The 13,988-nt window shown below is 48.5% G+C and overlaps 2 non-coding genes across 2 annotated transcripts; both read right to left on the bottom strand.

The window, feature by feature from the left end:
- Positions 1-10,603: 10,603 nt before the first annotated feature.
- Positions 10,604-10,686, bottom strand: TRNAS-UGA (transfer RNA serine (anticodon UGA)). The gene has a single exon. It is a non-coding gene; the product is annotated as a tRNA-Ser (tRNA).
- A 1,206-nt stretch (positions 10,687-11,892) lies between these two features.
- Positions 11,893-11,974, bottom strand: TRNAS-UGA (transfer RNA serine (anticodon UGA)). Its single transcript has one exon. It is a non-coding gene; the product is annotated as a tRNA-Ser (tRNA).
- Positions 11,975-13,988: the final 2,014 nt, after the last annotated feature.

Genomic DNA, 13,988 nt, shown 5'->3' with positions numbered 1-13,988 from the left:
CTATGCTTCCCTCCCGAAACCTGAATAAAAGGCTCCGATTCCATCTTCCTATAGGGATTGACAGGTATCTTATAGTATTATTTAGATTATCAACACCTGAATCGATAGTGCGCAAATATCTACTGACCACTGGTTTAATGGATTCTGATCTCATCCTTTCCTCATTATATAGATCCAGGAGTGCCCGTTTAATACTATTCTTGTGAGAGGGTACAATAGAGTCAGGGGAGGTAAATAGAGATCCTTGTCCCACACACTGCAGACTGTTTTTGACTGCATTTAGCCAGGGTATATGATGAGATCTATCACTAGACAAGCAGTCAGATATAATACTGCGCGTTAATGTTGCTGCTGGATTTAGCCATATTTTAATCCAAAAAAGCGCAGGCCTTGACTTAATAAAATCGACAATATATGGCAGCCTTAGTTCATTGTGACAGATCAAAGTGGGAGCACAAGGAACTCCCCCCAGTACCCTCCTACAAAATCTATTTTCCTCCACCTGGAGGGCCGAGCTGTTACAATAGCCCCATACTTCAGCCCCATAAGTCCCAGTTGGTCGGCATTGGGTGCGGTAGATGGTAAGAAGGGGGGTAACAACATCAGCCAATTTAGGTTGACGAAGAGATAAGATCGAATTAATTGACTTGCCAATTTTGTTACTCGCATGGACAGCATGTTGCTGCCATGAGCCTGAGTTAGAAAATAACAACCCTAAATAAGGGAAAGTACTGGTGCATGTTAGAGTATTGTTACCAGATTTAATGGATGTGATGTTATACTTCTTAGCATAGTGTTAGTAGTGAAACAGCAGTGTTTTAGATTTGGGAGGTGAATGAATAGAAGAATAGTATGTGTGTTTATTTCGTATAGTGAGGATTACAATAGCGTGAGGCAGACGAAAGGGGGGCGGGGAGAGCAAATATATGCACATATTACAAATATACACTAAATAATGCATAGCTAGATTACAATACCATTGGCAACGCAAATGGCTTTAACTTAATCAAAGGTGAGACTAATTACATTTTTAACTTGGGGGGAGGGGGCATTCTCCAGAAGGAGAGTACAGTCCCTTTTGGCCAGGATACACCAAGAACAGATGGGGTAGCGGTCTGTCTCTTCCATTTAAACAGGTAGTTCCCTTCACTCCTCAGTTTTTGAAGCTAAGTAGAGAGAGCACTGATGGAGCGGAAAATGCCCTTAGCCCCAAGAATGAATGTGCCTAGCCCTAATGTGGGTAAGTATTAATAAGCTCATTTTTTGGCAAGCAAAGACCTCAGGGTGTTTCTCACTCCTCTCGTTTTGTCATCCAAGGGAACTGAAAGACAGGGAGTGTTAGAAATGCGTATTCCCGGTAGGCTAAGGCACGCGCCAGAGTCAGGCAGAAACCCCCGGTCTAGTCAGGGCGAGGAAGCTACACCCTGAGGATAACCCCTGCTCACCCCCTTGGTAGCTTGGCACGAGCAGTCAGGCTTATCCCAGAGTCAATGTGTAAAGCGTTTGCGCAACACACACACACAGCGGCGACACACTAGGCACACTACAAAAGAGACTCCACACAAGGTTATATAAAAATAGCCTTTGTATTATAAAAACACATTAGAATCACCGACATATTCACTGTGCCTACAGGCACCAGGACATTATTTACAGGGGATTATGAACAGGGCAGCGCCAATCGGTTCGCTGCCAGAACCATCACACAAGTACATGTAGTAAGTATAAAACCACCAGTAATAACTGCCCGTAGCTTCTAGTAAAATAATGAACTTAGCAAAATTGCAATCAGCGTAGATCACATTAAATCAGGCATGAACCTAATGACCTGACATCAGGCATCCTCCTAACATAAATGCAACATCATTAGGGTAAAAGACATTATGCATAACCATACTAGGATGGGCATAAATCATGAGCATGAGGGCATTGTCATTAGCATAAAGGCATTAGGCATACACCTCAGGCATTAGTTATACCCACTTAGACCAGGCCTAAACCTAGAACATCATATTAGGCATCTCCTTAGGCATAAATGCATTACGCCTACAAGCACATAAGCCTAGGCATAAACCTAAACATCATAGTCCACACAAAATCAGCCTGGCAAACGTTAGGGAAAACATGAACACATGGTAAGTGCCCCCAATGTTGCAGATGAGTCTCTGGCGCCACTGCGCCTGAGGAGCCCTTACTCTGGGACTCTCAAGGAAAGGAAAAGTTCCTCCCACATTGCAGCTGCCCGCTACGACGGCGCAGCTGTGTAAAATGGGCCCACAAGTCCCTCACCAAGTCGGAGCCCCTCTCTGGGACTCTAAGATTGAAAATGATGTGGCACCCTAAGTACTTGCCCGTAGGAGCCCCATCCGGGACTCTAGAATTAAAAAATGCCTCCCGTTGCAGCTGCCCGCTTCTGCGGCACAGCTGGGATCAAGGTGATCCCCACAGCACCCACGTTGCAGCTGCCCGCTCTTGTGCGGAGCAGCTGTTGAAGAGCAATGCTGCACTGGCCAGTTGGAGCCCCCCTCTGGGGTTTGGGAGTACCAAAGTGCCCCAACCGTGGCAGCGGCCGGCTTCTGCGATGCCGCTGTGAAGAGTGACCCAGTACTTGCACCCAAACACTTGGAAGGCGGCCCCCACCTCACCACAGCCACAGCCCAGCCCCACTCACCACTCCTTGAGGTCTGGGCAAGGGACGTCGCAGCCGAGCCCGCTCTCTGCTGGGCTTACACTGCGGGGCTCTCTCCAGATCACCGGAGCCCCGCACACCAACAGGCCGCCTCCAGGCTTCCCCTTTCTTCCCCCGGGCCCATCCTGGGACCCAGAACTTTGATGGGAAACCTGCGTGGCTCTGGACGGCTTCCCCCAATGCAGGGAAAGGCAGAAATGGAGCCCGCACGGTTCCGTCTCAGCTGGCCCCACCCTAAACCAGGCGCGGGCGCAGACTTCTGTCCCCAGTGTTCACGGGCCACGTTGGTGCTTCTGGGGACGTCGGCGGTGCAATGCGGGGTGGGCTCCCGCCTAAAATATATTTCAAAGGTGTCACCAATGCGGGGTGGGCACCCGCGAGAGGCCGCCAAATGCAGGGTGGGCACCCGCTGGTTTTAATAAGCTCATAGTGGCGGGGTAGGCTCTCGCTGAGAGCAGCCAACAAGCGAGTAAACATGCAGGAAACGTGGGGTGGGCACCCAATTTACTTTAAAAAAGTGTCCACTTGAGGTGCAGGGGGGAGCTGGGCACAGGCAGGCCAGCACGCAGGGATCCTCAGGAGCCAGCAGCTGGGTCCGGCGGCGGTTCCTCCCGGCAGAGTGTCTTCTCCAGTCCAGTAAGCACAAGCACAACATGGGCTCACAGCCCCTGTATTTATACACCTCCCTGTTCTGGGTCTGGAAGGGGTAGAAGCTTCTGGAAGGGTTTAGGAGTAGGGGTTTCTGGAAGGGTTTTGGATGTTCCAGTCCCAACTGGTACTGGGAGGGGTGTTAGTAGGGGGCGGAGCTAGCCTTGTACAGGGCAGGCACTGACCTAGTCAGGGACAGGAGATTTCTCCGCCCACTACTCCAGTTGCAGACTTCCCACTCAGCATGACCCTGCCTCCCTGAAGCCACCCACTCCTCACCAGCCCCGGTCACTTCTAGAAACAGACATGCAGGCAGGCACACAGCACACAGAAATGCCAACTTCTAAAAGTGGCATTCCTAAAATAGTAAAAGTAAATCTGCGCACACCATTGTGCAGCATTTATCATTTCCCTTCCACACATACCAAACATGCCATACTTATTTTGTTTTATTTAGGACTTATCCCATAAGGGGGGAGTTAGCCTATGGAGGGCAGAGAGTGCACGCACTCTGCACTGCTAACCAGTGCTAAAGTGCCCAGAGTCCTAAAACCACCAACACCACGTCAGCAAAAAGGCTAAGAGGAAGGCAAAAAGTTTAGGGATGACCCTGCAAAAAGGGCAAAGTCCAACAGGGAGATAAAGTCCTTACCAGACAAGGATCACACAATACATTCGCACGGGTGAGCAGAGATCTCATGTTGCCCCATGACAGGCCTAAGTAGCATGTTTAGCTCCTTGTCAGTGCGTTCTAAGACTGGTTGCTTTGCACTTACGAAGAAGCAAAACTGCAAGTACCAGAATGCAAAGGGGAAAAAAAGGACATATATTCCGATCCAACATGAGGAATAAGCGGGGATCTGAAAAAATTAAAACACAGCAAAAGGTACAGTGTGATAACATTTCAGCTCTCAGAATACATGCGCAAATAAAGTTTACTAAAGTGCCACAGCATGTAAACTTGTAATATCCCACCACTCACCACCACCAGTCTACTATTGCACGTGCAAGACCCGTGTGGAGGAAAACACATATGTAAACATGCAGCCGCCCTGCAAGTGAACCCCATAAACAAAGGGCAGAGGGTCCCACACCCGCTCCTCAATGTTACTCACCAGGGCTGGAAGTCGTCAGCAGCCATGAAGACGTGGGCTCGCTGCTGCTGCCTGCCTTTCATGACAAAGGGGGTTTAAAAGCCATTTCTCAAAGAGGAAGCAGGCACACACAAGCTTGCCTGCAGCCCTGTGATGATGCTGTGTGAGTGCGCAACAAGGGCCAGGCTCCCAGCCTGCCCTGGGGCAGAGGGGTAGAACCTGCTTGAAACTGGCTGCCATGTAGCACGGCGCCGAGCTCACTGCTGCAGCAGTGCATATGTGCAAGTCTGAAAACCTAACCTCTGCTGGGAAAAAAACTTTACACCGGGCAGCTGATCTCTCACGGATACTACTGCGAATGGTCCAAGTCGGAGGTCTCTAAATCTGAGCAGTCTGATAAAGGCACTCGGATTCTGCAAAACGACGTGTTGGGCTAGGATCACACACTTATGAAACTGGAGAAGCCAGGATTAGAAGAAGGGGGCATCCAGTAGGTGCACAGTAATCAGAACAAGTTTACAAAAGTGCCACAGCATGTAAACTTGTAATATCCCACCCCCCACCACCACCAGTCTACCATTGCCAAGTGCAAGACCCTTGTGGAGGCAAACGCATATGTAAACATGCAGCCGTGCTGCAAGTGAACCCCATAAACAAAGGGGAGAGTGCCCCACACCCGCTCCTCGGATGTTACTCACCAGGGCTGGAAGTCGTCAGCAGGCATGAAGACGTGGGCTCGCTGCTGCTGCCCGCCCTCCATGACGAAGGAAGAGGAAGCAGGTGCACACGAGCTCACATGCAGCCCGTGATGATGCTGTGTGTGCATAGGGAGGGCCGGGCTCCAGGCCTGCCCCAGGGCAGAGGGGTAGCACCGCTGCCCAGGGTGGCCTGGGCAAACAAAACCTGCTCAAAACTGGTTACCACGCTGCATGGCGCAGAGTTCACTGCTGCAGTAGTGCATATGTGCGAGTCTGAAAACCAAACATCTGCTGAGAAAAAAAGTTTACACTGGGCAACTGATCTCTCAAGGATACTACTGCGAATGGTCCAAGTCGGAGGTCTCTAAATCTGAGCAGTCTGATAAAGGCACTCAGATTCTGCAAAACAACGTTGTTAGACCTGGCAACATTGGCGTGGGTCTCCCTTCTACTTTTGCTGTTGCCTCATGTATTTTTGCTGGTGTTAGATGCTTTGGGCACTGTGCCACTGCTGTTAGTGCCACAGTGCAAGTGCTCCCTATTGTAAATTGATGTATTAATCAGTGGGTCCATGTTTGGCTATTTGGTTTACTTGAGTGATTTATCAGAGTGGAGGGATAAGGGAGTGAAGCATCCGTTTCTTTCCCCTTGAGTAAGTTATAGATTCATCAAAACAAAAAACGGACACTTGTTACACCTGAAGACCATTAGTTTTGCCAGATGTATTAGAGTATCCTAAAAAAACTCAATGTTTTTGGATTGCGGTTTATCTGTTTCATCCGCCCCACATTAGAGTTGTGGCAGTTATCATTGGGTACTCCAAAAGATAGTGAATTGCCAGCCTCATCCAGAGGCACCTCTGGTCTATGGTGCAGTATCCAGAGATGTGTGTATAGGAAAAGGTGAAAACAGATTTTATGAAAAAAGGAAAAAATGTTAAAATAGGGGAAAGCCACCCGGATTTTTTAATAAGGGTAGATATCCGCTGTAGTTAAAAAGTAAAGGTACTGTAATTTAGATCAAGTTACTGGATCTAACAGTGTATTAATGAGATCGTCGACATGTTTCAGCTCCTTGGGCCCGAGGGGTCTGCGGAGCTTTCGTCAGGACTAACAAACAGAAAGTTGTACTTACACAATTTGTGTAGTATCTCTTTGATGTAAGCGTTTTCTGATAATTATTTGAAAACAATTCCTCCAAATTCTGCAATGAGATGAAGAAATACACGAGCAAACATACACTTATTCAATTAGAATCACATAAGGCTGGTAATCAGTGGGATAACACTTTTATAGTCACGCAGGCGCGTTAACTAAAGCGTGGGTCACTGGATGGTGACAGACAGATCTATTTTTGAAAACTCCTACTGCATGCATTCAAGCAAGGGTCAAATTATCGTCGAAAAATTGCAGGACATTCATCCTGATGTCTATGTAGAAATATATCACTCACAGTGCTCAAAATAATACGAAGGGAAACTCAAGACAGAAGCTGTATTGGCCCCCCTTAAATTACGCTGCTCAACTGCATGTCTGTCACCATCCAGTGACCCACGCTTTAGTTAACGCGCCTGCGTGACTAGATCAATGTCCATATTCCACTAAGACAACACAACATGGCGTATACTTTTTAGTATCTCCCTCTTAATCCAAGTCATGCCTTCCCACATAAGACAATGTACCTTTGATAAAAGTGTTATCACACTGATTACCAGCCTTATGTGATTGTAATTGAATAAGTGTATGTTTGCTCGTGTATTTCTTCATCTCATTGCAGAATTTGGAGGAATTGTTTTCAAATAATTATCAGAAAACGCTTACATCAAAGAGATACTACACAAATTGTGTAAGTACAACTTTCTGTTTGTTAGTCCTGACGAAAGCTCCGCAGACCCCTCGGGCCCAAGGAACTGAAACATGTCGACGATCTCATTAATACACTGTTAGATCCAGTAACTTGATCTAAATTACAGTACCTTTACTTTTTAACTACAGCGGATATCTACCCTTATTAAAAAATCCGGGTGGCTTTCCCCTATTTTAACATTTTTTCCTTTTTTCATAAAATCTGTTTTCACCTTTTCCTATACACACATCTCTGGATACTGCACCATAGACCAGAGGTGCCTCTGGATGAGGCTGGCAATTCACTATCTTTTGGAGTACCCAATGATAACTGCCACAACTCTAATGTGGGGCGGATGAAACAGATGAACCGCAATCCAAAAACATTGAGTTTTTTGAGGATACTCTAATACATCTGGCAAAACTAATGGTCTTCAGGTGTAACAAGTGTCCGTTTTTTGTTTTGATGACTCTATATTTGGTTTACTTGTCAGACCCTAGTCTAGTGCCCAGGGCATGTAAATCTAAATACTGCTGGTGGGCCTGCAGCACTGGTTGCGCCACCCACAGAAACAGCCTTGTAAAATGTGTCTAAGGTCTGCCATTTCAGAGCCTGCGTGCAGTCTGGTACTGTCATGCTGACTGGGCAAGTGCACCCACTTGTCAGTCCCTAAACCTTCCCTTTTCTTCATGTCAGACACCCCTATGATAGACCCAAGGGCAGGGTGCATTGTAAGTATAAAGTAGGACAAGCCCTGATGTGTGTGGCATGTCCTAAAAGTGAATTACAGCCATTTTCATTTTTCACTATTGCAAGGCTACCTGTTGTCCATAGGCCAGAATGGGCAGTTAGAATTATTACATTTTATAACCCAAACTGACTCAGAGAACATGGTAGGAATTCGGGTTTAGTATGCCTGAACTCAAAATGATAAAAAGCATCTTTTAGTGAAGTTGGTTTTAACATTCTGGGTTTCCAAATACCACTTTTAGAAAGTAGGTATATTTATTGTCTAACCTTTCAAGCCTGCCTCTGCTAGGTTGTGTATTCCTTTGCCCGGTTTTGTGAGTGACAGGGCTGGGGGATTCCAAGAGACAGGATGAGTCAGCCCATTGGTGAATAGAGAGACCTGCATCTAGATGGGAGGGAGGCGTTGCACCTGAGCCTTGAATAGGGCTGTGCCTGCCTTCCACAATACTGGCTCCACCTCCCGGGGTGCGACGGATGTCTCTGCCCTGCACACTGAAAGAAGAAAAGGAGTCCTATCGACAAAGTGCTCCAGGACTGTACTTGCCTTCCACAATGCTGGCTCCACCTCCTGTGGGACGTCTGATGTTTCTGCCCTGCACTGTGAAAGGAAAGGAAACGTCTGGTAAACAGAGTGCTTCAGAACTGGTTTGGACTGGGCAAAGGCCCCTCCCCCCTCAGGGAACAAAGGATTTTGGGGTATAAATATTGGGACCCTGATCCCATGAAATTAGATCACTTTTGGACTACAAAAAGAAACCTTTGCTGAGGAGAGGAACCTGAAGAAACTGAGGAGAGACTGTTCCTAAGCAGAAGTGCTGCTTAGGAGATTGGCCTGCAGTGGCTGCCTGACTGCCAAAGGAAGGAGAAAGGAACTTTGTGTACTTTATTTTCAACTTGTGAAGGATCTCGATGGGCTTGGAATAGAGTTTGCCTCCTGCTGAAGTCTCAGGGACAACAAACTTCAAACCCCAACTCCCCAGAGTTCTTTTGGAAGTGTGTGCTGCTGTTTTGGGCCTTCTGAAGGACTGCGTGTTCCAAGGAGCGGGAATCGCGACTCAACGAGGAAGAAGCGTGTCGCCGTCGCTGCTGCTGCCGTCGCACTTCTGAACAAGGGTGTTGCTGAGGGAGTTGTCACACTGCACCGCATCGAGAGAAGGGTCTCGCAACGAGGAAGAAGCGTGTCGCCGTCGCTGTTGCTGCCGCCGCACTTCTGAACAAGGGTGTCGCCGCTGAAACTGTCGCATTGCACCGCATCGAGGAATGCGCCTCGCATCCCAAGAGAAGCGCGCCGCTGTCAGAGCTGCTGCTGTCGCATTTCTGAACAAGAATGTTGCCACTGTAGTTGTCGCATCGTGCAGAAGCTTCACGCAAACTGGGAGAAGAGTGTCGCAGCTGAAGCTGTTGCCGTCGCACTTCTGAACAAGGGTGTCGCCGCTGCAGTCCACACATCAAACCGAGAACGCCTTGCATCCCCAGAGAAGCGTGCCGCATCTGGAAGATCTTCACGTCTTCATTTCTTTGCACCAGAACTTTGCCGCATTTCCATCGCTGTGACATTGCTTGTCGTGGAAGCGCAACACATCTTAAGGTACATTGACACAAGGTGTCGCATCTTAAGAACTGAACTGAACTAAGCTAAATCTACCATCTTTAAGTAACAGTATTGTGTATTTTTGTCGTTTATAGACTTGTGGTAAATATATATAAAGTATACTTATTTTTGATATAAAACCTTGTGTGGTGTCCATCTGTAGTGTTGTCAATGGGTTACTATACGTGGCCACAAATGCTTTACACACTGCCTCTGAGATAAGCCTGTCTGCTCGTGCCAAGCTACAAAGGGGGTGAGCAAGGGTTATTTAGGAGTGTAATCCCATTATCCAGACTAGAGTCAAGGGTCCCTATTTGTCACAAGTACCTACCTGGGCCAACTAGAGACCCCCAAATCTAACAAACGTGTTGGGCTAGGATCACACTATGATGAAACAGGAGAAGCCGGCATTAGAAGGAGGGTAGTGTCAAGTGGGTGCACAGTAAGATTTGATCTTTTACTCCTGGAAATTACACGGTTCCTTTATCTTGTGGCTTAGCAGGGAGAACAAGCATGCTACAGAAACGAGAGTTCACGTGCCCCTTCCCTGCTACTAAACACGAGTAAAAGAAAATAGTGCTGAGCCACAAGATAAAGGCACGTGTAATTTCCACGAGTAAAAGATCAAATCCCGGAGGGCGGGGCCAAAAGCGGACGGGGTGTCAACCTTCCGTGTAATGATTGCCTTCGGTGCAATCATTACACTGTGTTTTGCATCATACATGACGCAAAGCAACGCCCATGAATCAGAATTGTAGGCAGAGCAGCGACACAACTGCTGGAATCTATTGATTCCAAGAAGCCCTCAGCATGGCGAGAGCAGCCAACTGAAGGACGGGGCATGTACCAGCAGTGCCCTGTTGCCCTCACTAATTTTGCATGCTTTCAATTAGTAAAATTAGCAATACGAGTCACTCAAAGTGAGTGGCAGGGCACAGATGAGCGGTAATCAATCACTGCGCATTTGTACACTCTTTTCCCTACATTACGGCACTGGGAACTGGGCCGTAAGTGTACTCAGAAAGAGTCCAAAAGCCTAAACAAGACACGCTTCATAAAAAAGAATTCCTCTTTTCATGACTTGTCAAGATCAGACAGGGCAGGTCCAGACTACGAACCCTTCCGAGACACCTGCTCTCTAAAACACTTCCTGGGTGTGGAAATTATCGTAATGTTTGCATCTAGTTTGAGTTTTTGCTGTTTAACTCTGTAACTTGAAGAGAATTGCGTAACGAGAAGTGAACATTTCCTTAACTAAAGCAAATGGTGTACATGCAAAATCTCATGATGCTGCAAGCAGGATTCGAACCTGCACAGGGAAACCCCATTGGATTTCAAGTCCAACGCCTTAACCACTTCGGACATCGCAGCTCCATGAGTAGGATGTCACTGTTGTCATATACGAGCCATGCGCTGCTCACGTCAGGCGGAGACCTAAAAAATAAAGTAACGGAAGGACGGGGCATGTACCAGCAGTGCCCTGTTGCCCTCACTTATTTTGAATGCTTTCAATTAAAATAATTAGCAACACGCGTCACTCAAAGTGAGTGGCAGGGCACAGATGAGCGGTTATCAATCACTGCGCATTTCTACCCTCTTTTCTCTATATTACGGCGCTTGGAATGGGCCCTTAAGAGTACCCAGAAAGAATCCAAAAGCCTAAACAACGGAACCTTAAGTGTACTCAGAAAGACTCCAAAAGCCTAAACAAGACACGCCTCATAAAAAAATTCCTCTTTTTGTGACTCGTCAAGGTCAGGAAGGACAGGTCCAGACTACGAACCCTTCCGAGACACCTGCTCTCTAAAACACTTCCTGGGTGTGGAAATTGTCTCAATGTTTACATCTAGTTTGAGATTTTGCCGTTTAACTCTGTGACTTGATGAGATTGCGTAACGAGAAGTGAACATTTACTTATCTAAACCAAATGGTGGTCATGCAAAATGTTATGACACTGCAAGCAGAAATCGAACCTGCGCAGGGAAGCTGCATTTAATTTCAAGTCCAACGCCTTAATCACTCTGCCTTTGCAGCTTTGTGAGTATGATTTCACTGTTCTCGTATACAAGCCAAGCGCTGCTCACGTCAGGCCGATACCTAAAAAAGAAAGTAACGGAAGGACGGGGCACGTACCAGCAGTGCCCTGTTGCCCTCACTTATTTCGCATGCTTTCATACAATTAATAAAAATAGCAACACGCGTCACTGAAAGTGAGTGACAGGTCACTGATGAGCGGTAATCAATCACTGCGCATTTCTACCCTCTTTTCCCAATATTACAGCGCTGGGAACAGGCCCTTAATTGTATTCGGAAAGAGTCCAAAGGCCTAAATAAGACACGCTTCATAAAAAAAAATCCTCTTTTCGTGACTCGTCAAGATCAGGCAGGACAGGTCCAGACTACGAACCCTTCCGAGCCCCCTGCTCTCTAAAACACTTCCTGGGTGTGGAAATTGTCTTAATGTTTGCATCTAGTTTAAGTTTTTGCTGTTTAACTCTGTGACTTGAAGAGGATTGCGTAACGGAAAGTGAACATTTCCTTAACTAAACCAAATGGAGTTCATTCAAAATCTCATGATGCTGCAAGCAGGATTCGAACCAGCGTGAGGAAACCCCATTGAATTTCAAGTCCAACACCTTAACCACTCGGCCATGACAGCTCACTGTGTATGAGCTCACTGTTGTCGTATAGTAGCCATGCGTTGCTCAAGTCAGGCCAAGACCTAAAAAATAAAGTAACAGAAGGACTGGGCATATACCAGCAGTGCCCTGTTGCCCTCACTTATTTTGCATGCTTTCAATTAATAAATTAGCAACACGCGTCACTCAAAGTTAGTGGCAGGGCACAGATGAGCGGTAATCAATCACTGCGCATTTCTACCCTCTTTTCCCTATATTACGGCGCTGGGAACTGGCCCGTAGGTGTACTCAGATAGAGTCCAAAAGTTTAAACAAGACACGCTTCATAAAAAAAAAATCCTCTTTTCGGGACTCGTCAAGATCAGGCAGGACAGGTCCAGTCTAAGAACCTTTCCGAGCCACATCCTCTTTAAAACACTTCCTGGGTGTGGAAATTGTCCCAATGTTTACATCTAGTTTGAGTTTTTGCCGTTTAACTCTGTGACTTGATGAGGATTGCGTAACGAGAAGTGAACATTTACTTAACTAAACCAAATGGTGTTCATGCAAAATCTCATGACGCTGCAAGAAGGATTCAAACCTGCACGGGGAAAAGCCACTGGATTTTAAGTACAACGCCTTAACCACTGTCCCAGGACACCGCCCACGCCGCGCGGCTCCACAGCTGTAGCACGTCTCTGCCCCAGCACCACAGGTTCGTCCCTGGCCTCGGTGCCCCCGCTGCTGCTCGTTTTCTTTCTTCCCCGCTGTTGCCCTCATTGTGTGCATTTACCATTTGTACTTCTTGATTCTGTAATTGTCTTTTTTGTGCCTTCGTGAATACCGTAACCCCTGGTGTGCCCCCTCCCCGCTCCCCGCCGCTGCTTCCTCGCACCCCACCCCCTTTTTCTTCTGTTACCCCATTGGCCGCCCCGCTCCCGCCTCACGGCTGCTCCTCCCTCCCACTTGGCCTCATATGGAGCACAAGCGGCGCAGGTGAGTGTAACCTGTCCCAGGACACCCCCACGCCGTGCGGCTCCACAGCTGTAGCGCGTCTCTGCCCCAGCGCCACAGGTTCGTCCCTGGCCTCGGTGCCCCCGCTGCTGCTCGTTTTCTTTCTTCCCCGCTGTTGCCCTCATTGTGTGCATTTACCATTTGTACTTCTTGATTCTGTAATTGTCTTTATTGTGCCTTCGTGAATACCGTAACCCCTGGTGTGCCACCTCCCCGCTCCCCGCTTCCCACCGCTGCTCCCTCGCGGTCCCGCCCCCTTTTTCTTCTGTTACCCCATTGGCCGACCCGCTCCAGCCTCCCAGCTGCTCCTCCCTCCCACTTTGCCTCATATGGAGCACGCGCGTACGTGCAGCGGTCACGTGCAGCGGTCACGTGCAGCGGGCGCCCCGATTGTGCGCCGAAGGCGCGCCAAAGACAAGCCGGTCTGCGCCCGTCCGCGCCCAGAGCCAGGACCCCTGGCCCCCGTCGATGCCAGCCCACACGACGGACCTACGATGACGCCACCCTCAACGCACTCAAACCCGACCAGAATCCCGCCTGCTACAGAGCCACCCCGAAACGCTCCCACGGACCCTTCACCTGCCAAGCCTGCAAGTTCACCTGCCTCCGGACCTGCACCGCACCCGAAAGGCCAGGCACCAACAACAACCACCTCAAGTGCATCCTGCTCAACACCCGCTCCGTCCACAGACACGCCGTCGAACTCTGGAACCTCCTCGACACAACATCACCGGACGTCGCCTTCCTCACGGAAACCTGGATGAACGCCTCCTCACACCCGACATCGCCATAGCCATCCTGGACGGATACAAGATAACCCGGAGGGATCGCGTCAACCAGACCGGAGGAGGCATCGCCATCGTCCACAGGAACACCATCCGCATCACGACCAACTCCGACGACACCTTCACCGCCGCCGAGCACCTCCACTTCCAGATCCACACAGACCCCAAGACCACCCTCTGAGGTACCCTCATCTACAGACCCCCGGGACCACGCACACAATTCAGCGAAGCCATCGCAGACTTCATCAGCCCGCAC

Source organism: Lissotriton helveticus, chromosome 11 (genome assembly GCF_964261635.1).
Source record: "Lissotriton helveticus chromosome 11, aLisHel1.1, whole genome shotgun sequence".
In the NCBI taxonomy this organism is placed as follows: domain Eukaryota; kingdom Metazoa; phylum Chordata; class Amphibia; order Caudata; family Salamandridae; genus Lissotriton; species Lissotriton helveticus.
The sequence above is the reverse complement of the archived record's forward strand: the minus strand, read 5'-3'. Positions and strand labels throughout refer to the sequence as shown.